At 29.7% G+C, this 24,988-nt stretch overlaps 1 long non-coding RNA gene across 1 annotated transcript; it reads left to right on the forward strand.

Annotated features, from left to right (window-relative positions):
- Positions 1-1,888: 1,888 nt before the first annotated feature.
- Positions 1,889-24,988, forward strand: LOC149060728 (uncharacterized). The gene is made up of 4 exons (XR_016189452.1): positions 1,889-2,060; positions 4,327-4,456; positions 8,582-8,697; positions 24,907-24,988. It is a non-coding gene; the product is annotated as an uncharacterized LOC149060728 (long non-coding RNA).

Below are 24,988 nucleotides of genomic sequence, written 5' to 3' on the forward strand. Positions count from 1 at the left end.
ACACATTATAGTTTTTATTTTTATTTGTTGACACACCATATGCGTATAAGGTTACTAACAGTACTCAAAACCATTTTAACTCCAGTTAAGTTTTGATGGTGTTTCAAACAATTTATAAATTTTGAAATTCCAGGACGTTCGGCAGAAAATAAATGACCAAATCTTTTGTTCAAATCCTTCACAATAATTGTTGGGTTTATCCAAGTCGCATTTTATTGCCTCTTATATATTACATTCCATTGTGGTTTAGGAAACAGTCGTCCACGTTTTTTAATTCCAAAATACCTATACCAAGAGAATCTGATAATTATAAAAGACTTTTGTGTTTTAATATTTCCTAATATTATCTACACCACTAACATCTATTTGTGGTATAAAAGCCAGAAAAGCGAAGTATGATTTTTCAAAGAGTATATATATAGGTAATAGATATTTAAGTATTTTTTTATACAATTCTTTCAGATATTTTCAGGAATTGTTTGTATTTTATTTATATGCTTATTACCTGCCTATATCTAGCTATTGCCCTACTGCAAGTGACATTTTGTCCATGCAATTCTGGTGATTATATTTCTTTGTGTATTGGTTTCGCGATATTTTAGTGTCGATATACAAACATGATGGTCATGCGATATTTTTCCGGCAAACCTTTGAAATGTTCCCCTCCCTTTTGTTTGTCTTTAGCGGGTTTCCAAACGAAACGAGCAAAAACAGTGGTTTTGATGCATTTTCAAACATGATTTTCGTTTAAATAAAATTAATAACTCAATATATAAAATCACTGTTTCTGGCACGCATCTTGGCTACAATGTAAATCATAATTACTCGTATATTAATATATACATAGTAATAATATTTTTAATGGTGTTATTATATATTATTACAACAACAGCTAATTTAAAATTGATACTCATTTACGGTAAATTGTCAAACGATTTACTTTTTTATATTTCGTGTGATATTTGTACGAAGAAAGCAAACAATCGGAAAAGATTATGAACGACGTAAACGATTATATCAATTTTATATCGTCCAACATCGGAACGCCCATTAAAAAAATCCTATTAAATATTAACCCCGCGAGAGTGCAAGCTGCAGCAGCAGTCGTTTCTATTACGTTCGGATAAAATGTTGCCACTAGACATTAAGTCAAAAATAAAAACGACTTGCAGTTATTAGCTGATACTTAAAAAAATATATATATCATAGTCATATGACAATAATTTTGTTTTTGAATTTCGTTTAAATATTACATAATATTATTTTTTAAGACCACTAAGACCTAAGACCGAATAAAAAATATATACACTTTTATGTAAACTTATTTAAACGCATTCGCGTTCGCATGTAGCGACATGTCTTAAAAACCGTCTACACTCCATCACACAAAAAATACAGTCTTGTAAAACTTGGTCGTAAAATCGTATAGGTACTTAAATATTGATATACGAATTACGATTGTTTACAAAGTAGGTACCTACCTATTTGACAAATATTCACGGACAAGATTAATGAGTTAAAATAATAAAATTAATTACTCGGCATTGTGCTCGGATGAAAAAAGAAAAATAAGCCGAAACAATTAGAATAAAAACACAAAAGGAGATGGGAAATGGAAATAGAGAAATGTGGTGTTCTTTTATGTGCAGGTATTCGAGGTACTAATATTATTTATCTCTCTGTCCATGTTAAGTTTAATGCTTTAATCTGTAGGGATTTAACCTATAAATTATAATAATAAAATACTCATGTATATTATTTGACAATTACTAACATTGTCTATTCTATATAATTGTTCTGGAAATCAGTAAAATATTGAAAAGTTAATAATTGTCTGTTTAAGCTGTTATCGACAATTGATGTTAATTAACTGCATAGCGTTAAGAAATAACAATTTTCAATGTTTCAAACAACAACACATAAACTGCACGTTTACAATCACATTTAATGTTTATGTATAATATTAATCAGAATGCTGTTTCCGGTTTCCATGAAACGGATAAACAAGAAGCTGCAGGGGTATCTAGTATCATGTCGGAAGTTCTCCAGCCAGATACCATGTAAGTCACGTTATGATGACCTTTTTAACCAATTTTATGAATATTTTATAATCTGTTCTTGTTTATGTAATATGTAAATACTGTACCCTTAAAAATTGTTAACCTTAAACTCCTAGTATGCCGATGGCCATAGACACCGAGGCTTAAAAAAATAATAATTATTAATTCAGGTGTTGTGAATCATATAAAAGTACAATTAATTAGACCTCCACTTAGACGCATAACTAGATCGATCATAACGCTTTTACTTGATAACTCCTACATATTGTCTTCTAATAATTATATATTATAATAATATAAAATTATATCATAATAATACGCTCTAGTCGGGCTCATTAAAGTATTCAGAGTGAAGAGAGTGTTCATGATTAGGGACATTAGTGTGATCGGTAAGATTTGTCTGGGCGTATATAAGGCCCCAAATTCATATAATATAATATAATTATTATGTAAAAAAGTCCGTCTTGCCCGTCCTTCGATCTTTGTCGTGATGGATATACACCATTGTTGATTTTATAAGAATACTAATTTATGATATCTTTGAACCGTCACTCCAATAATAATAACATGGAGGGATGGAGGTATTATTATCTCGGCTCTTGAACATAGCCCATAGGTATCGTTTTATTTACATTAAATCAATTACCTACACTAAAATAGTTTATTGTGCAATTCGTGGTGATATATAATATAATAATAAAATATGCGTACACTTACCTGCACACACACACCCACACCTGTTTATTATTTCTTACACTGCGACGATGGATATATCTCTGTCTGTCGGCTGTAATAGCAGCCACTGGACCATCTCGTGTGACTCTGCCGCAGGTGTGTACGTTATGCGTTTATCACGCGTGTTATGAGTAGTAGACAATATTATATCAAAAGGTATAATATTAAAATATTGATTAGTATTTCGTATAATCTATTACGATAATTTCTAATTTTTTTTTAAATTAATTCATACTTAGAACCGAAACGTAACGTAATATATGTATGTATGAAACAGTTTTTAAAAATACCTATTTTATATGAATAGAAAATTTGGTAATCTCTTTAGACTTTAATGAATGTGAGTTGGCATAAAAAGTGAATTATGGAATCATAATATATAGAGGGAAGCAGAAATATTTTACCGGTCATCCAGGTATTGCCAATACGTTTTGAGTGTTCCAAAAGCTGCGCGGAACGATTTGGAATTTACAAAAATATTCTTGAAAAAAAATTATACGTCTGTTACGATCCGCCTGGAACCGATCTGAACTAATTTGCGGAGTACCTACTTACCGTTAAAACTAATGTCATCGATTTTCCAGCTGGTCCGTTCAGTCCCGACGTTATGTGCGACAACTTTCCAAGGAGTATATTTATTTAAGAATAAAAAATGTAGGAACGCGAAAGTCTTAAAAGTGCGGTTAATGTATTTTTGTCTTTTGTAAAACGGTTTCAACCTTCATCGTTGAATTATTCATGAATTAAAGTTAAGCCATTTGTTCTGACCAGTATTAGTAACATCGTGATGCCATCGTCACTCTGTGACAGGAACTGAATCGGTTCAATAGGGGCTTTTAGAAATTTAGACTTTCTTATTATAATTTAGACTTCTAGGGATCAGTGGGTTGAGGCCGTTTTGTGTGATTCGAGTTTTCCCTCTACTACTTGACAAAGTTAGTCAGAACTAAAGATTTATCTGGTTATTTGAGTCATAATAAAAAACGCGAATACTTTTTAGAACTTGTGACTTATATCAACTTCTATTATATATATGATAAACATATAAATCACGCTTTTTAAATTATAAAATATCATTAAAAATTCAATTCTAGGGGGAGTATATATAGTCTACACTAGAAACAGTACAATCACCGCTGAATTGGTGGCTTAAACTGTGGTTCTAGAACACCAAAACCTTCAAAATATTGGAAACTTGAATGAATACGTTAAAAAAACTGTTTGGAACCGTTAATACCAGTCTTATTCAGAATCCTAATAATAAGTAGAAACCCTTATTAAATTATATTTCTCAAAAATAGTAACCGAAACCAGAATCTCTGAAGCCGCGGATTCACAGCTACGTCGTGTGTGGTACAGTCGTGTGAGGGCTTGGTAACATGGTTACAACTGGAAACCATATTGGTTTTGAAGTTGAGCTGTACAGTCCATTCAGCTATTGCATGATATATTCAGTTGTGACTTAGTGTCATTACATGGTATACCAAAAACGTAATAACATCCAATCACAATGAAATTTAATTGATTGCAGGACACGATGCATTGCATAGCTGTAAATTCAGGTTTATAATAATAATGAAATAATAAAGTAGATACCGGAACCAGAACCGGAAACGAAAAAAAAAAAAACAAAAGATACCGGTCGCTGAAATCTGTAACAGGTACGTATAATATATACATAAATATTTAGCGTGCGTGCCGTGGTCCTCTGCCAATTTATATATATATGACATTATTATTTACTTTTATACATATGATTGTATTATGCGATCTAATAAGGTATTTTTCCGCATTACATAGTCCGATGTATTGTCATTATTATATTACTATTATTATTCTATTGCATTTCGTTTGTGCACTGCTGCTGGGACATCACCACTGCGGCAGATGCAGCAGATAGTGCCTACACAGTCACGGTCGCTAATTCATTTAATAACGATTGCATATAATACTGTGCAGGAATCATACGAATAATTGGCATTTTGGCACCGAACATTTTTGTGCGGGTGTGAGTGAGAGAGAGATCGAAACAATTACTCGTCGGTTTTCGTGTGGCGCGAATTCGTAATCAGTAAATTAAGGATTTACGGTAGCGACGACGGACCGTAGGTATATAATATATAATTATATACCTATATAGTGTATACTTACGGGGGTGAGTTATATATACACTCTCAAAATCTTATGTATAGTATATATTGTTTATATAACCTGCGTCATGAACAATATGTATACTATATATAATATACAGGGTGTAACAGAAAGACCTGATAGAATAAAAAATATATACTAATTAAACGTATGACAAAAATTGTTAATATTATATGATCATTGATCAGTAAATAATTTAAGAAATATACTCACGTCAGCAAATTTTTAAAAATCATGTTTTAAAAAAAGTTATTAGGTACGTTCCAAATTGGTTCAACCAAAATAATATTGAATTTAAAAAATACTAAAAAGCAAACTACTTGACTTAGATAAATCTTTTTACTGTCAAAATTATTCTTAAAATCAGATTCACAAAATAGACTATATTATATTGAATTTATCCAAACAATTTTTTACTAAATTAAAATTTTTTTTTATCTTCAATACTAAAAAAATTATCATACCTATACATATAGCTAGGGTCACTTAATGAACAAAAAAAAAAATAAAATAAAAAATATTGATTTGAACAAAAGTTATTCCAAAAGTCGGTTCAATCTGTGACACCTTGTATATAATATAGTTTAATTAGCGTTTAACTTTAATGGGCGGCGGGTCGAAGAGTGATACTGTTTGCCACCGTGAAATCACGTAAAATTATACGCGCACATACCTTTCACGCGCACTTAAGCTCGACTTTAAAACGTCGGTCACGTATACGAATTTAAAATGGAAATTACGTTGATTTTACCGCCGCAACACGCCGCTTTAGTTTTCTTCCGGCGGCGGCGTCGTCGACTTCACCCACGACGACCATCGATATAATGACAATATTATAATATAACGCGTATTGTGGTGGATTGAAGGAGATGGGTTTAGGCATATTATACTATATATTTTATACAACGGAGATGACGACTAGAAATTAATAATATTATATGATAAATAAATAATACTAGAAATATAATATAATACTAATATAATACTAGAAATATACTCATGTCAGCAAATTCTCAAAAATCATATTTTTTTAAATGTTATAGTGTTCCAAATTAATTTTATCAAAACAATATTGAATTTAAAAAAAAATTCTTAAACTGCTTGATTTAGATAATTCTTTTTAACATCAAAATTGTTCTTATAATCAGATTCACAAATAGGCTATTTTGAATTTATACAACATTGTTTTTATTAAATTGATTTTTTTTTATTTTCAGTACCTACTAAAAAATAAAACGTAAAAAATGTATTATACATGTAGTGCTAGGTTCACGTAATGAAGAAAAAAAAAATATTTTAATGTGAAAAAAAGTTAGTCCAAATGTCAGTTCTATCAGTTAAACCTTGAATATATATATGTGTTCGAATATATAAGTTTGTACTGTATATAATAATATATACGGTGCAACGCAAACGCGTACGCAACATTATTATATTATTATTATTTTCGTTTCGCGAAGATTATATTATTATATTATTATTGTCGTAGGCGTCGGTGTGGCGGCGGCGGCGGCGACGACGAACGCGATTCGTATAATGTATAATAACAATAATATAATATTTGCGCCGCTCGAGTGACACACGTTTCGAAAACTCGTCGCCGTCGCCCAATCCAAATAAACGAATTCAATATAGATTCTTCTATACAACGCTGTTCGATTTGAAATCTGTTTTTTAGATAAATATTGCGCGCCACCGCCGTCGTGGACGCGTGACAATATTTAATTTGTTCCCGCGATAATGGTTTTCCACGGGACTTGAGAAAATAATATCATATACAGCGGAAAATCTTCGGACCACTCGTACACGTTTTAGGTTATGTGCACGCACGAGTGTGTGTGTGTGGCATATTTATAGAGAAAAGTCTATGGACGGGGAGGGCGTTGTGGGGTGTCGGAGATTAAAAACGCTCTTCTATAACCGAATAAAAATAAAAAAAAAATATCACTTTAATGCCGCGCGTATATCGATTGTATACTGCAAGTCTGCAACTCAGGTGCCCATGATACGATAGAGATATTATATGGTGGCCTGCCGCGTAATAAATAATAATATATTAAGTAGTATATGAACACAACGTTTTTCCACACCAATGAATCGTTGAAAATACAAAATTCGCCAAGTGTATACGACACTCATTATACCCTCACATCGACACGGGTTATTCTTGATAAGAATGAAAAAATTCGTATACAACCGACAATGAAAAATCGTATATTTCAACATCTTGCGTATTTTTATCTCATTTAATTTTTTTTCACAATTATTTTTTACTAGTTTACACTCCGAATACAAGCTGAAAATTCAATATCAGGTATTTGTTTGAAATTGTACGTTTATTCTGGATAATATTAATAATTTTATTTTACGCGTTGTTTCTTACTTATAGATATTTTAATATGAAATGTAATGTTCATACATATTTTTTGTGTTTTTGTTTTAAAACATACTTTAACAAATTGTTAACATATTTTTAGTTTGTAAAATTTCTATGAATTTAAAATAATACTATAAGAAATGTTATTTATTTCACTGAGCAGTCAATAGGTATACATAGTTTTTATTGAAAATTATGTTTATCATCGCCAAACGTCAATCAAAGAATGTAAAAAATTTATTTTTATGTTGAAATTATTCATCAGAACATAACATTTCTGTTGTGAAACTTAGAAGTATAAAACGATGTATTATTCATTTTATGGAATTTATTTTATTTTAAATTCGCTATGAATTTAATTTATAATATATTATTCAGAAATCAAACTCTTTTTAAAATGAGAGTTTCTAAGACAAAACACATTTGTCGTGGACTTCGTGGCACTTAGTTTTTATTTTCCATTCTTCCGTCATTATCTCTGTCACATGGATTAACGGCTTAAATTTTTTTCACTTACATTGAAACACTCGTACAAGAATCGCATCACTTTTTTCGTGCACGCGTCCGTGTGTGTGTGTGTGGTGTGCGTATTACTGTGATTATTAATTGGAATTTATTTCGGTTTGATTAATCACCGATTGTAATACATCGCGTCCTGCACAATACTACTTTGGTGCAACTGTAAATGATTTAAAATGAATATTATATTATTACATCCTCCTTATTATTACTACGTTTATATTATGATAGAGTTAAAACGGTTTGAAATTAAATCGGTTTTAAGTTCTTAAACTACATAATGCGAACGCTTTAACTTTTAAAACGGTTTACATTTTTTAAGCCGTTTTAACGCCATCAAATTATAAACGTAGTATATAATAATGACTAGGGCTGGGATCTATATGTAATAAAAACCAAAATTATGTACATAATATATGTAATTTAAATTTCCAAAATATGTAGTATAATATAAAAAATATGTACTTATTAAGAAAATTTTTAAAAATATGTTAAAATTTTAAATTAAAATACGATTCTAAATCATTTTTGAATAATACAATTTATTGTTTTTTATGTCTAATTAATTTAATTTAAATATAATATAATAATTCGTGGTAAAAAATAAAAAAAAATATTTTATTAAATTGAAATACAACAAATTGATGTTTAATCAATTTAAATTGAAACAATGACAAACTATTCCTATGTTGTTTTAAATTTTCAAAATTATGATGACTAATAAGATACTGCTTATTAGGTATACAGGTTGTCTTCGACTTTGTCAGAATCAACGAAACATCGCCTAAAAACGGGAACAGAGTGATGAACACGAGAAAATAATATTGTACAACACGAAGACACGAATAAGGTTAGGTTAGTTTAATATTACGTTCGTCTATGCAGTTCGAATGCGGTGGTAGCGTGACTTTTTAATGGACCACATTTTTACGGTTAACTTTTCCATCAGTATTCTTCTAGACCATCATAAAAAATGTAGATTATTACAAGCGTGTCTCTACAGGTACACGTCGAAAACTGTCGAGAGCGAACAATTCCGTCGGTTGGGCTTATGATGCAACAGCCATCGTTTTATTGTATATAACATATTATATGACTGTATTCCGCACGCAGCTTCCCTGGCCTGTACGATCGCACGTGTACTCTAAATTTTGTCTCGTATCCTATAGTGTCGGCACACGATAAGTATTGTCCAAAACGACAATAACAAGAATAACGATAGTGATACTTATGTTACACCTATATTATATCATTATATATTGTAAAAATTACACGTATAATTGGCATGGCGCGATGGCGAGCGAGTTTCCCAAAGATAATAGCGACGGCGTTCTGGTTTATTTTTGCCGTGTTTATATACGTACAAGGTACAACATAATACCTATAATATTAAATATACTATATATATATATTATATAATATCATGACAAATTAGATTGGTGTCATCACAGTTGTACTAGTTTTGCGCAGCATGCGCATCTCCCTCATCTCCGGCCCACGTATCAGTTCTCCACTTCCGTGGTTGATTTTGTTTTCCGCATTTCATCATCAGACATTATTAATGTATTATAAAATTTTGATTTTTTGAGTTCACAATAATTATTATGGATTATATTTATTTTATAATTTATTAGGCATTTAGATCGTTCAATAAAATGTTAAGTATAACAACTATTAATTTATATTGTGTACTATGCTGCATAAATAAGAAAATTAAAAAGTTTATTTTTACTCGGTGTTTTTTTTTGCCACAGAGAAATGTTACATTTAAATTATTCAACCGAATAAACGTTCTTGAACAAACTAAGCATTCCAATACACCTCAACCTCATTATATTTTATTCGGTGACATAAGTAGCTAAGTAGTTACACGAAATAAATCTGTAATAATTTACGAATTACGGTGATAAAGTAAATTATCTTTTGATCTACACTGAATTGATAAATTTATAACATTTTCTATTTATAAGCGTCAATGACAATGTCAATCAATAAGAAGTGGAGAACTATACGATATATAGGTGAAGTGGAGAAATATTTGAGCGAGGGTATAAAATAACTGTGATGGAACCTATCTTATTTGTCATGTATAATATTATTAAAGTTTGTAAAATCTATGTACTGCAGCGAGCCATCGCCTCTGTCCCGGCACGATAGGTAGTAACAATATTCAGTTCATTATATATATATATATATATATATACATACTGGCCATACTGCACATGACGAATGACGAAAGGACAACATAATACGTGGTCCAATGTAATTTATACTTTTCGAATTTCGATCTCGTTACACCAGTATTGACGACCTACTCGTATATATAATACGCATTGCCTATATATACAATAATAATTAATATTATCATAATATATATATATATGCATTCCAAGCCTACGCCACCGCCACCGATCACTATAATATCATGCATTATATAGGTAGGTATTATATTTGGCTGGTATTCGTTATTATTATTTTTACGCCTTATATATACAGGGTGTCTCGTGAGGATTTACCCATTGCAATATCTCCCGAAATAATGGTGATATCGAAATTCTGATTTTGTAATAAGACTCACAGGGATAAGAACTACAGTTATTTCATACTTTAATTGATTTTAATGTTTTGGTAAAAAAGTTAAAAAATATATTTTTTTATTTAATTATTCCATAAAAATTAAAGATAGCCATTTTTGTAGAGTTTATTTTCCTGAAGATATTGATGTTTCAAAATTTTATTTTCATTAATTTCCAGATTTTTAATATTTTTTTTAGTTTTGAGAAAAATTTCGAATTATTATAATTAACATTTAACACCGTAATGTTATCAACCCGCCGCGCCGCGCACATTCCCATACGGCCGGCCGAATACCTTCCGTGTTCCTAATAGTCATACATTATAATCATATTTTATTTCTTCAAAACTAGAAAAAATATTAAAAATCAGGAAATTAATGAAAATAAAATTTTGAAACGTCAATATTTTCAGAAAAATAAACTCTACAAAATGGCTATCTTTAATATTTTTGGAAATAATTAAATAAAAAAATATATTTTTTACATTTTTTACAAAAACATTAAAATAAATTAAAAAATGAAATAATTGTAGTTCTTATCCTAGTAAATCATATTATAAAACCACAATTTCGATATCTCCATTATTTCGTGAGATATCGCAATGGGTAAATCCTCGCGGGACACCCTGTATAGCTATATGTCGACTCGTATGTTATCGTTACATTATAATACAGTCGACAATAATATTGCTGTGCGTATTACCATTGATTCTAAATCCTTTAATTTATAATCAATGGTATTATAGTGCAGGTATTACGTAACGACGAGTATACGTATATAGTTGAGTATAATATGGGTAAAAGTCAGACGGTGATCGTCTATTTTTTTTTTATACAGGGTGTAACAGAAAGATATGACAGATTTTCATGTAAATCTTACACAAATCTGTCATATCTTTCTGTTACACTCTGTATTTCCTTTATCTGTGGAGTGTCAACGTTTCAGCGCGTTCGTTGTTATTTCAATGAATTGTTCTAAAATGTATCCGAGACTTTCGTCACTCGTCGTGACTACCTATTATCACTAAAGTATTATGATATAATATTATTATCATCATATCCATGCCGATAGTCGATAGTTTATATACGATGAGTCCCTGAACTGCCGTGTCATATATTTTATAATACGGACAGGAATTCGAAAATAAGTTGGTAACTTAATTATTACAATAGCTTAATACGTGGTGGTACATATATTTAACGCATTTTAGGTTTTGTTTGACTATGATATTATACTGCTTTTATAGTTTTTTGAATAAATTTGCCAAAAAAAATAACAATATTTTTTCTGCTCGTCGTCTGAGCGGCTATAATAAACGGTTCATAAACGTATTAAAATATTATCTTTCTATGCATAATATTTGAATCATCAGTCTAATTTTATGCTGGCGTTTTACTTATTGCAGCAAATAATATTATACTAACTGCAGTTCCGTATGTAACAGCAGCGTATAACGGATTTAATATTTCTACGGTAATTTTATTGGCGTTTACTGTTCCTTGTTCATGCATATATATGATATATACATTCATCTTGCGATCGTTTAAATTAACTAAACCCAGCGCAGATACTAAAAGAGCCAGCCAACTACAAAAAAAAAAAAAAAAACTTTACTGGGAGAAAACTGTTCCAGAAATAACAGCAGAAAAAGTCGACATAAACTGGCAACCCGAAGTCTGTTGGTCTATATAATTATACATAATATTAAAATTTCTTATTTTATTTTACTTACCGTAGCGCTTAGGATTTCGCCAGCAAAACGACCAGTGCAGCAGTTCGTCTGTGTCCCACGACTGTCGATCCAGTAATCGATCGCGACGCTTAAGTTTTACTGCCTTGTATAATACTCACAACTATTATAATAGTGTTTAATATTTATTACGTAAGATTTTCGTTCTATATTATTATTGTGTCATGTACGACGACAAAGGGTGTTACGCTCCGAGTTTCATCCATCAAAAACAGTATAAATACATTAAATAATATACATTATATTGTGTAGTATAGATCGTGCGCGCCATAAAATCTAATCGTAAAGTGTTTTTCACTTGTCGTTTTATAGCGAGTACAAAAATAAAGACAAAAATAACGAAAAACAAATTTCCTCGAAACTCGATTGTCGTATTCAGTAAAAAAATTACTAAGCACAAGTTGGGATTTAAATTTGAGGGTCGACTATATGTATATGTAATGTATACATATATAGCCTATATGATACAGGTATATTATGTGATTTAAGCCAAAGTCAAAGGTAGTATCATTATATTAATAAGTGTTAAGTATAAACAGTTTTTCGTGTGAAAGAATTGGTGTGCTAGTGATGTCACTGATGTGTATCTGATATCAATCTAAATTCTCCTTAGAATAATTCTTCTATACTACAATACACATTATTAAGTCTATAACTAATCAGTAGTCCATACTTCAACTTTTGGACGGCGCTCGAAGAATTTGAGAAATTCAAATTACCTGTAACATCGACGATGCGTACATACATGGTAATTTATTATAAAACTGCTGAACTGACCAAAACCCGTTGAAACAAGAAATAAGTATAATATATAAGATAATATGGACAATATACATCTATTATAATAGCTAATAATTTGAAATTGAAATAAGTGCAATTTAAAAGTTCAAAAAGAAAAACGGCATGGGTTTGGAATGCGCAGCACAAGACGCTTTAATGGAGAGTGTAATAATTAGTAAGTAGATGAAAAACTGCAGAGAACATGAAAGGTAAATTGGTATTCGTTTGGCGATGGGAAACTTTAAAAATGAATATGGAAATTCAAAAGCAATGTATATAGGATGAGAATCTGCAACTTCGTTTACCGAAAGTTTATTTGTCTATATAGAAGCGACATACCCCATACACAAATATAATTTACATTATATTTGTGTGTATTATACGAATGCAACGACTGCTCTTTTGACAGTATATTATTATATTATAGTTTCATCAGTTTCGTTATTCGGGGACGGCGTGTACCCACCTACGTTGATTTTGAATTTAATATTATATATTATTATTATTATTCCGCTATACTTTCCGGTGGATAGATCAACGTCACTTTAATATTAAATAAAAAAAAAAAAAAACGATTTTTTATACATCCGACCGTTTTTGACGTTATAATAAATATATATACGGATAAACACTATACATATACGCAGGTTACGCGTTATTATTATTTTTTATTCTTATGCAGGTACTTGAAGTCTCTCGCCGGCGCCGGTTGAGTGAAATGCATTGAACTGAATTTGTTCACCATTATTTCTGTTGTATGATAATATTTGCACTAGTCGTCGCTGTAATTATAAAATCCTAATACACAAAATCAATATAATAACAATTTGGACGTAATAATAATGAGCGTCATCTGAACGCGTGTCGTTGGGATATTATTATAATATTATATAAATATACCACTCAAATACGTATATATATATATACACATAGGTATATATTGTACCTATTTATAATATGTATATTCGAACGCCGCAACCGTGTTAAACATGTACGTTTTGTTGATGTTATTTAACAGGCGCCGACACGCGCGAGCACAGCAATAATCGCAATCGAAATAAGAATTATTGTTATTAACGAAGCTTATAATATGGCGGTGACGTATGTTATTGTTAATTGCATTAGACCGTCTCACAATAAACACACAATATTAAAGGTATAATATGCGTCGATGCATGATTGGTGACGCGTCGACGAGCCGTACCGAAGCTTAACGTCCTAAACTGTCTCTGTATAATATATTTAGTTGTTCGATTTATTTACGGATCGTTCAGTTAATATACAATGATCGTTGGTGGTAATAGCACATATTATAATATGCATATATGTGTGATGAGTAATTAAGACGGATGTTTGTGGGGGCGGAACCACCCCCTAAGTAGCGGGCCATGGTTTTTGTGGTGTAAATTTATGGCGATATACGTATACTCAATACGGCGTAAGTATGATGTGAATCAAATAATAAGTGTTGATAAAAACAATACAACGTCACTCTGCACAGGTACCTATTATATACATAATGTTTTAAATGTAATACTTTATGTTGATATGTCTCATCAAAAATACGTTGCAAACGCATATTGCAGTGTTGTCTCCGTCTTACGCTGCAGGTACTACATAACAAATGTTCGATCACTAGTTTCAATAGTATGCTGTTAGTTTTGATATTAGAGTAAACTGACCAATAATCAAACTTTTAGGTAAGAACATTTTCTGTGTTCTCTCGTGTGTGTTTTTTTTTTAAATTTTTAAATGAGTTATGTGCATTTTTTAATATTTATACATTAGGCATATCATAAGTTATGAGTCATGACTCATTTAAAAATTAAGATATCGTAAAAAATCGAAACGAGAGAAAATAAAGAATTTCAAAATGTCGAACAAACATTTTATGAATTGATAAAACGCTTTGAATTTTAAAATTTTCATTCGTATACATATAGTTTTCCCGCTTGAAACATGTTAATCAATTTTATACTCTCAATTGCTATGGGAAATATTGACGAATGTACTGTATTTTTTTGTTTTGTTTTCAAATACAATAAAAATAAACATCATACGCATAATACAAATCAATAATTTAATAGTTTTTGTATACATATATATCACAATATAATCTTAACCTAATTATAATTAGTAATAGAATCATGTAATCGTAATTTGTAAACTGACTTGTAATAGCATGTAATATGCTGAGACATTTTAATGTAAATGAATAAAAAATAAAAATATTTTCAACAGGACGTCTGATATACATGTACCAGATTTGTATGATAATATGCCGTTTGATTAAATTTTGTTTTCTCCGATTATTTTCCGCGTTACAATAATATCATATCATTATAATATAGCATGAATCGCGTTCCGCTCTCTAGTCCACGGGTTCGGTTACACACTTACATTGCAGACGCATCACATAATAGTTATGAATTTTATGATATTATAATATAATAATAATATCTCTATATGTGTGTTATTGCGAGCATAAAAAATTCTCACAGAATAATACGCGCTCTGTATTCTGTGACTTTTATCGCGCGTGATGGTTTTCAAATCGCTTATCGTATATGCGCACAAATATATAGCTGTTAAGGAATATGCGACGTGTAGACATATTATCCATTTAGACGATTTATAAAAACGATGCTTGTACATCAAGAAGTGCATATCATCGGAATGCATTAAACCTACGCGTATCGTCGAGAATTCGCGAGATAGCAATGCGCATAATCTCGAAACTGAAAATATGCACACTGTTTATAAGTATTATGAAATATATTAAATATTCGTAAGCGATACCATGAGGGGGGAGGAGTGGAAAAATACAGATTACAATCATTTAACTGGTCCAGTAGTCCATACATTACGTAATATAATATAATATATATATCTGCAGCACGCGGTGTGCAGATATTCGAATTCAAATTCCATAATAATATATATGTATGTATATAATATGACGCGTTTATATATTATACGTATACATGACTTACCTAATCCACGACGACTGACATCCGATAAGTATACGGAATTATGATTTTATTATATATAATACTACCTAAATACGAGTTTCTGCTGCCAAGTATTAAACTATTGCGCATAGGTGGTATATATATAACATCGTCTTGACGCCTGACGGTGGGTAATATACTCTCATACTTATGTGTATCCGCGAGCGCCAGCCTATATATTATTATTATTATAAAGTGCTTTCCGGTCGCATTTTCTCATTTGAGCTGTACAGGAGAACGGAAAATCGGGAAATCACGGCCGTGCTCCGTATATTACGCTGCTGCAGGCGTGTTTTTACGGGGTGCGATTCGGGTGATATACTGATATATATCTACCCCCAAAAACCTATTAGATTCTAAGCGAAGCGATGAATGTATTGCGGTTTTGCGACGATGTATTTATTTTATTACTTTTTTTTATTATTAGAGGAAAGTTGAGTTCCCCCGACCGTTTGACACAGGCTGAATTTTTCTCTGATCATCACTACCCCACGCAGAAATAAATCGTAAATATTATGCAGTTGCAAATATTATAATAATGGTCTGCAATATCATTATAAAGTACAATGTAAAAAATACCAATTAGGTGTATAGGTAAAAAAAATACGTGACATAATGTTTAGGATATAATCACGATAAGTAAGATGTCCGTAATAATCCGTATAATATATACATATATATTGGTACAGGTGCAGGCGTGGCTATGTACCGCGCGGGCGATGGTGGTAAATTCGTTCTCGTGCGGGCCGTCGTGAATTTATTATTAAATCGTTTAACGAACCCGTAACATTATGCATTTCGCATCGATTCGGGACCACTTCACCGATCCCACAATGCGATATAAATTTTTGAATTAAAACGAACGCAAGCAAAATATAAAAATATATTGTGCACAGACCGACTCGTCGACCAATGACCATCATGCTCACGTCTCATTTGTCATCTTCGATAATATACATTATAAATTTCCAAAAAAAAAAAAAAAAAAAAAACAGTGGCTGAGGTTTTCATTTGAAAATAATACATTTTTTCATCGCCACAAGTTTAAAAATGCCTTAAATTGGACTCGATTATTTTACGGTAATCATTTATGCAAGACTATGTCTAATCCTGTGTGTGTGTTGTATATGAGAGAAAATGTCATCGATGCACTTAGTGTAATATCGTCGTCGAAAAACATGATTACATCATAATACGTACTAATATACGGATATACTCTGCAGATGACTATGTCATATTGCCGATGTTTCTTTTGCTTATTACAGCGTGGTTATATATTTGTTCAATGTTGTTGAATTATTTTTTTTGCACGACCTTAATCACGACCCCGTAGGTACTTACATATTATACTCGCCGTCGTATTTAGTCGTTTTACGACCCCCAGAAATATCGTGACACACACATATTATACGATGTATACCGCAGCATAACTATCTCTTCATACCGGAAACAATCATGAATGTATATATTTTGTATACGTCCTTATCACTTGTCGTAGTTTTAAACTAAAAAAAAAAATAAAAATCGATCAAGACGTAACACAATTTTGACGAGTGTATTAAATTTGTCGTTTTTTCCGTATTATAAACGTATAATAGGAAAATTATTGTATCATGGACATACAACCGTACACACATTTGAGCGAGCTATATATGTATACGGCATTCATTGTGGCTTTCCTATACAGTGTCGTATTAAACGGCAAAAAATCTACTGGTAAAAAACGCCACTGATTTACACAATAAACAACATAAAAAACGCTTAGGTTGGATATTTAATTTATAATATTATGCAACTCCATTCATGCGCAAAATATCTCTAACGTTTAAAAAAAAAAAATTATGAATTGACTAATAAATATAATAGCTTTATAATATAACATTACCCACTTACAATTACATTTAATGCACAGTTGTTATCCTTATGAATACGCTTTTCTTCTGTTAATAATCTAATAATAATAATAATAATAAAAAACATTTTTAAATGTATAAAATCTTTTATTAAAGTGATGAAATTTAGTGAGGGTATTTAAAAAAAAAAAAACATAATAATGTGCTTAATAATCTGTTTTATATTTGTAAACGAATATTACGAATTCCGAGGTTTTTTTTCTATTTATATTTATACAACTATACAGTCGGTTGAAAAGTTTTATGTAAAATTACGTTTAAACTTTGAAAATGGGGTCGGTGTGAATGGGAAAACATTCTTCTTCCTTATTGTTTATTTTTTTTTCAACCCGTCTCACCCTAATCTTTTTCGACTTTAAATTTCGTTTAACTTTAAACACGAAAACAAAGTGGTTTTTTTAACACCCCTACCTCAGGCGTCATTATAATGATACTAATTTAAACGATCAAATTAGTTACAACAATTTCGAAGACTGTAAGTGATAATGATATATTGCATGGTATTTCACGTGTTGAAATAATGTTTTTGATAATCAAGTGCACAACAAATTACCGATCAGACACATTTTCTTTACAAATGTACTTTATTATGCTAATTATTTTAATAAGACATTAAGATATAAAAATCGCTTTAATACATAATTAAAACTATAAATACTAAAAAAAATTCATATTGTGTACTTTCATAGTGTGATTTGTTATTGTTTGCACTTCATTTTTTTTTTCAATTTCAAAAAGTTCACTCAGCGTATACGGCAATTTTAAACACGTTTGAAAATTTCAACTTCACTTAAATATTGTATAGTATGTTCGAGTGCCTACTAGCTGGTACTTATATAACTATATAGTTATAATTACTAATTAAAATTATATATATGATATAAAGAATTCAAATGTATTTACTTAACAAAATATATAAATAGGTAATAAAAAAAAAGTCAACTTATAACTTGCATAATACTACATCGATTCTACAACTATATACAAATAAGAAATAAATTTATGTATATGATATTATATAAAACTGCCCGTAGTTTGAAACATGATCGTAAATTTCATTCTATTTCTCTCGTTATCTGATATATACATATAATTATAACATATATCCTTGTATTTATTATGTATTTAATAAATGTATAGGTTTTTTTTGGGGGGGGGAGAGCTTAGTCCCCAAATATTTGTCTAGCTCTCACAAATATTTGTCCACCTTCCACATAATAGGTACAAATGTAAATTACAAAGTAAGCCATGACTTACGAATTTTTTTACTAGTGGTTCTGTGTAACTTATAAAATTTTAGCCTCCCTCCCCCCCCCCCCCAAAAAAAAAAGACCATAGTTGCGCCTGTGGCGTGCCGTAATGTACAAGATTATTTATATAGTTAAGCCGCAACGACGGCTACGATGAAACAGTTTGTCATCATTTGCCGATGCTTGAATCGCCGTTAGTGCATTGCGTGAGTCGTGACGGATGACAAATTAACCCATGCAATTACATTAAAATGTACCTATGTAAGACTGTCTCTTAATTTTGAATAAATTATGGAATTCAAATAACAGCATTGCCGTACGCAGTTTTCTCATAAAACCGACTGACAGGGTTTTTCTTGTCAAAAAGTATCATCAGAATTGTAAGATAAAGAAATTAATACATCATCGTATAACTTATCCATCCAGAAATGTGAAAATATTATGATATGTGTTGTAACTTATATAAAACATTTTATGTGAAATGAGAAGTTTTCATGTACCTATGTCCTATACGTCCTATATAAGATATTTCTTCCTCATTATAAATTATGTATAAGTACTCACACTGTGTGAGTCACACATTATAACTGCAAGATAATGAAAAACACGAAAAGCACTTAATGAAATAAACAACACAAAATCACTTTTATATTTCATACGTCAATAAAACCAATTAATGAGAATATCAATGTCTTCGGGAGTTAATTAACTCAATCTCATTAAGTCCCTGGACGCAACAGTATTATCTATACATAGTGTCTCGAAAGGATACACTGTCATTCACTTCAGCAATGACCGCTGGTCTAGAAAAAATACTATAAGATAGACAAGATAGTACAAATTTTTCATTTTACCTATACCTTTTCAAATCATATATAATATATCTGATGAAATGTTGATCGTACACTCGTACATATTATATTATAAGAATAGCCAAGCACTCTGCTCTATTGATGATTAAATATAAATATAAATATTTTTCTACGGAGTAAGTAAATAATGAAACAATCATTCGAACATTTTGGATATGTAATATAAATATTTTTTGAAAAAACACACGAATGACAATTAATATAAAGCCCAAGTAATCACGTTACTTCGCCCTGCAAATTAGTAATTATTATTATGGTTATAGGTACTAAAAATAATTTAGTATAGAATAACATTATGTCTACAATTCAACATAATCATTGTGTGGTTATGCACTCATGCGGATGTTATGAATTATAAGTAAAATTTATTTTTTTTACACACTAATGTAATAAGTTATCACAATGAAATATTGTTTACTCAATATAAATATTAGAATTTGATCTGTTTTCAAATCAATAACAGTAATTATCAATATTAATTATTATTATTCCCAATAGTTTCCAAGACAGGTGAAATACATATTTTGTTAAAATTTTAGTTGTAAGGTTGATAGTTTAGACTAGAGGATAGAGCCCCTACACCCCCACCCCTAAATCAGTGATACTGATATTAACCTGTAACCTACCATCTATAATAATAATAAAGTTAATATAATAATTATGTCCACAATACAATTTTTTTTTCAACTTGGTAATTATGGTAAATTTGTTTATAAACGCATTTATATTGAAAATAATGTGAGCACTTTTTTCGATGTTTGATTTATTCATTATAGTAGCTGAAAGGTATAAAGGCATTTTCATTGTACTTTTAATAAGGGTGCTAAGCTCTCTCCCTCCCTCCCAAAATGTATTCCATAAAATCTAGTAGATCAATTTGTGCTTATACAGGGTGATTCTTTTATCAAACACACTTATATGGTGTTTGTGTGTAAATACCACCTAACATACACCTATAACACACAAACACCACCCAAAACCACCCAACTTTGGGAGGCTATATCTTGTAAACGAATTGACGAAAAATGAAAATTTTAACGTGAAAATTCATTGAAAAAATAGCCTTTTTAGTTTATCAAATTTTAAGTATAGGTTGTCATTTGAAAATCAAAAGTTGATAATGGTTAACCTGATAAATATAAGGGTGAAAATATTTAAAAAATATATAGTTCTAGAACAAGATGGTTCCAAAATTTTGAAAAAATTCAATAGTTTTTGAAATAATGAGTGTTGTTTGATAAAAGAATCACCCTGTATATACATGCTACAATATATGAATTCTGTTTTAATTCAAGTGATCCATAATTTCAAATTAAACTAGACACCAATATCCTGATGTTTTCGGGTGTTAATTGTCAACCATAAAATCGGATCTTATAATGTTTATCTGCATACCACTGCATACTTCTATATGCGTATATATAATATAATATAATAATATATAATATAATCATCATTTTGTACTTATCAGTTTTAAATATTGATGAAAAAAAATAGTTTTGTATAAGTATATTGTTATAGTTTAACATATTGTAATACAATTTCTGACGAAACCGGCACGATACAATCATATATAAACACTTTAAATTGTGGACAAATTAATTTTGAAGTAGGTACGCTTATCTAGCTTTCCAGACTGCATACGTAGGTTTCCAAAATATCTTCAGCTGCACTTTAAAAAAGACTTGGTTATTTGTACCTTGTGCTCTTATGCTTTTCAATATTTACATCAACATCGCACTCAGCAGGACTACAATACTCTGTATGATACGCACCTCCATCACTAGAATAATGCACAAAATACAAATTAAAGAGCATAATATAGTATAATACATTTTTTTCATTTTGATCTATTTCATTGATATTATTCATCTTTTGAGTAAGTATAACCGTATTACTAATAATGATTAATGTAAATATAAATCCAAGAGCGTTTTAAACGTAGCTTTTATTTTAAAGCTAAATAATACAATATTAATTGATAAATAAAATATATTTATTGATTAATTGAAAAAATATTATTATACGTTTTGAAAATAATTCAATGTTTATTTAATTTTAAATAATTTTGAATACTTAAATTTACGAAAGTCAAAAATAGCGATTAAATATTTTTTTTTTAAAGGTCTTCAAAGTTCAAAGTGTTAACCTTCAAAGCTGCAACAGTGTGTTTTCAGTGTGCACATCGATTTTTATTTATTTATTTATAACAATTTTACGGGACAAGCCCTTTCACAAAAGAAGATAAATAACCTTGACATCTAATAACATAAAGAAAATATAATATACAATGAAAGTTTTGTTTAAATTAAGTGGTATAATACATAAATTGTGATAGTATATTACTTATGATTTAACTAGAAAAAAAAAAATCAAAATTTCTATTAAACAATTTTTTGAAAAGACTGTTGAAAGTCAAATATACAACATTAACAATAATATGTATAATAAATCCAAAAGATTGCTTAGTTTTTCAATAAATATTTTAGCACAATTGTAGACAGTGCTCTTCGGTGCAGGGGGCTCCTGCTGGTGCAGAATATTAGGTGTCGTTGCAGCTGGATGGAAATTTCGAGACGTGTTCGCGACAAGTTGGTAACACTGCGCGTGGATCAAACTCGGGTTTTTATTCATACCATAATAATATTATTATATTGCATACACATTTTAATGTCCAGCAAACGTTTTGGCACACGTACCACACCATTTGGGTATAAGGTTCACTATATATGTTACGATATTATAATATGCATCATATACTCATTGGTCGACCTTTTATTATACTCTTTTATCCGATGCCGCAGCGAAGACACTTTTACAATTGAAAACACATGTGGTCCTATTTGGTCACACTCGAATAAAACAAAATCAATTTTCTTCGCTCAAAAAAAAGATGAAATATGCAAGGGAGTATAACAAAACGGGTCACTGCAGGTTCCACTCATACGTATTACTTTCTCTTGAATTCGAGATAAACATATTTACTATACTATACTCAATATTATATGAATTGAAATGAAAGCTACAAACTTTTTATACATAAGTTATAACGGTCTCATATTGAAGAATTGTATTATAATGACGTTATTCTCGTAGGTTAGTAGCAAATGTTCATAAAACTATATTTTAACGTTTTCAAATAGGCAGTGAAAAAATGTATCCATAAATGTATTTCCATCCCTTTTTTTTAACATAAAAACTATTTACAACCAACTGTTATTTCTAGAATCGTACAACTTTATCGATTGAATGACATGATGATTGTAAATTCTTGGAAAATGTTAATTTTGTTTATTAAATGTTGTTGTTTTCGAAATCATTATATTTTAACAATTGATAGCATCCGAGCATTTTTGAGGGTTGATAATTGATACAGTTTTGCTTCTAAGACCACATGTCATGTTAAAAACGTATACATAGTATGCATCATAAAGTCTTTTAAAAGAATCGTATAAATGGTGTTTTTTTTTTTTAAATATCATATAGGTAATAGTTTTGTTATTGTTTAATTATTTTCTTACTCGACGCAATTACATTAATGACAATTAAATAATAATACAAGTGATGATATTAAATTATTATGAAAAACAGATTAATTATTTTCAAGAATGTAATGTAAATAGAGGTCCAATCAGAATTGTTTATTTGAATTGAAACAATTTATCATTCGTATTAATATCATAACTGACGAGAGGTGAGTTAAGCGTGACAATAGTGATGCCACATCTAGTTAACTGGCTCTAATATATCCTGTCCGTACATTTTCATTAATATATTTTTAAATTTTGGCTGATCATTATTATTTTTATTTAGAATATGAATGTAACACAAAATATTAAAAATTTTTTTATGAGATATTTTGGTTAACATAACAGGCAACACTGAAGCAAAATCTAGTCGATTTGAATTATTTTTACTTTATATTTTAATTTTTAGGAGTTTATCCTGAAATTCATCTTCAATGTACCTATTACTTAGTCTGATTGGATCTATTAGTTATCGATAAAAATGTGATAATGAAATATTTATTTGTTTCTATACTAGTAAAAAATAATAAACGTAGTTATAATTTATGTAATAAGTTAAATTAAATAGCAGAAGAAACTAAGAACGTCATAGAGCTGTAAAACAACTTTACAAGATCGAGTAATATAAACCTAAATAATATTTCAGAAATCTAATAAACTCACAGTTGAAAAAAATAATAATAATAACGAACATTTTTGTAACATGCTCATTTTTTAAAATGTAGAACTACTCATTTGTTTACAAAGAAAAAAAGGAGAATTATTTTAAAAAAAAATCTAAATTGCACCAAATTAATATTAAAAAATATAAACACATCATAAGTAGGTATCTGTAAATGTTTTAAATTTCATAAGCTAACAAATTTTTAGTTAATACACAGGTAACAAATGAATACACATTTTTATATTGTATTATATTCAGAAGCAATATTATGCCTAGTGTTGAACATTTAGTTTATTATAGTATTTCATTTGACAATTATAGTTAGAAAAAAGTCGATTTAACTTGAAATATTTTGATTAGTTTATTTAATATCGATTATAGTTTATAGAAATATAAAACCTGTAAATTGCTAAATACTATGGAGAACTTTTCAAAGCACGCAAATTGGAGGATTATACATTTATATTAATTTAAAGCAGATGCGCTAAGAAAACATCAACAGTCGCATAATCTCATTAAAATGTATTTTAATAAAATTTCAAAACTATAAACAGATCCATTTTGAGTTATTTGTATATTTATGAAGCTGTATCGCTGTACTGTAGAGTACTGACTATTAGTTATTACCTACATGTATTATGTATTTATTTATATTTTATTATCTATATTTATATGTAAATGTGTATAATGTTAATATATGATTCTTATATGTATTTCGCAGGTAACGTTTATCATTCTACAATATTATTTATTGATCTTTTAAACACTAATACGATTTCAAGAGTTTCAACAAATGTCAAAAT

Source organism: Diuraphis noxia, unplaced genomic scaffold, assembly GCF_037042655.1.
Source record: "Diuraphis noxia isolate RWA-SAM2 unplaced genomic scaffold, SU_Dnox_SAM2 contig0001, whole genome shotgun sequence".
In the NCBI taxonomy this organism is placed as follows: domain Eukaryota; kingdom Metazoa; phylum Arthropoda; class Insecta; order Hemiptera; family Aphididae; genus Diuraphis; species Diuraphis noxia.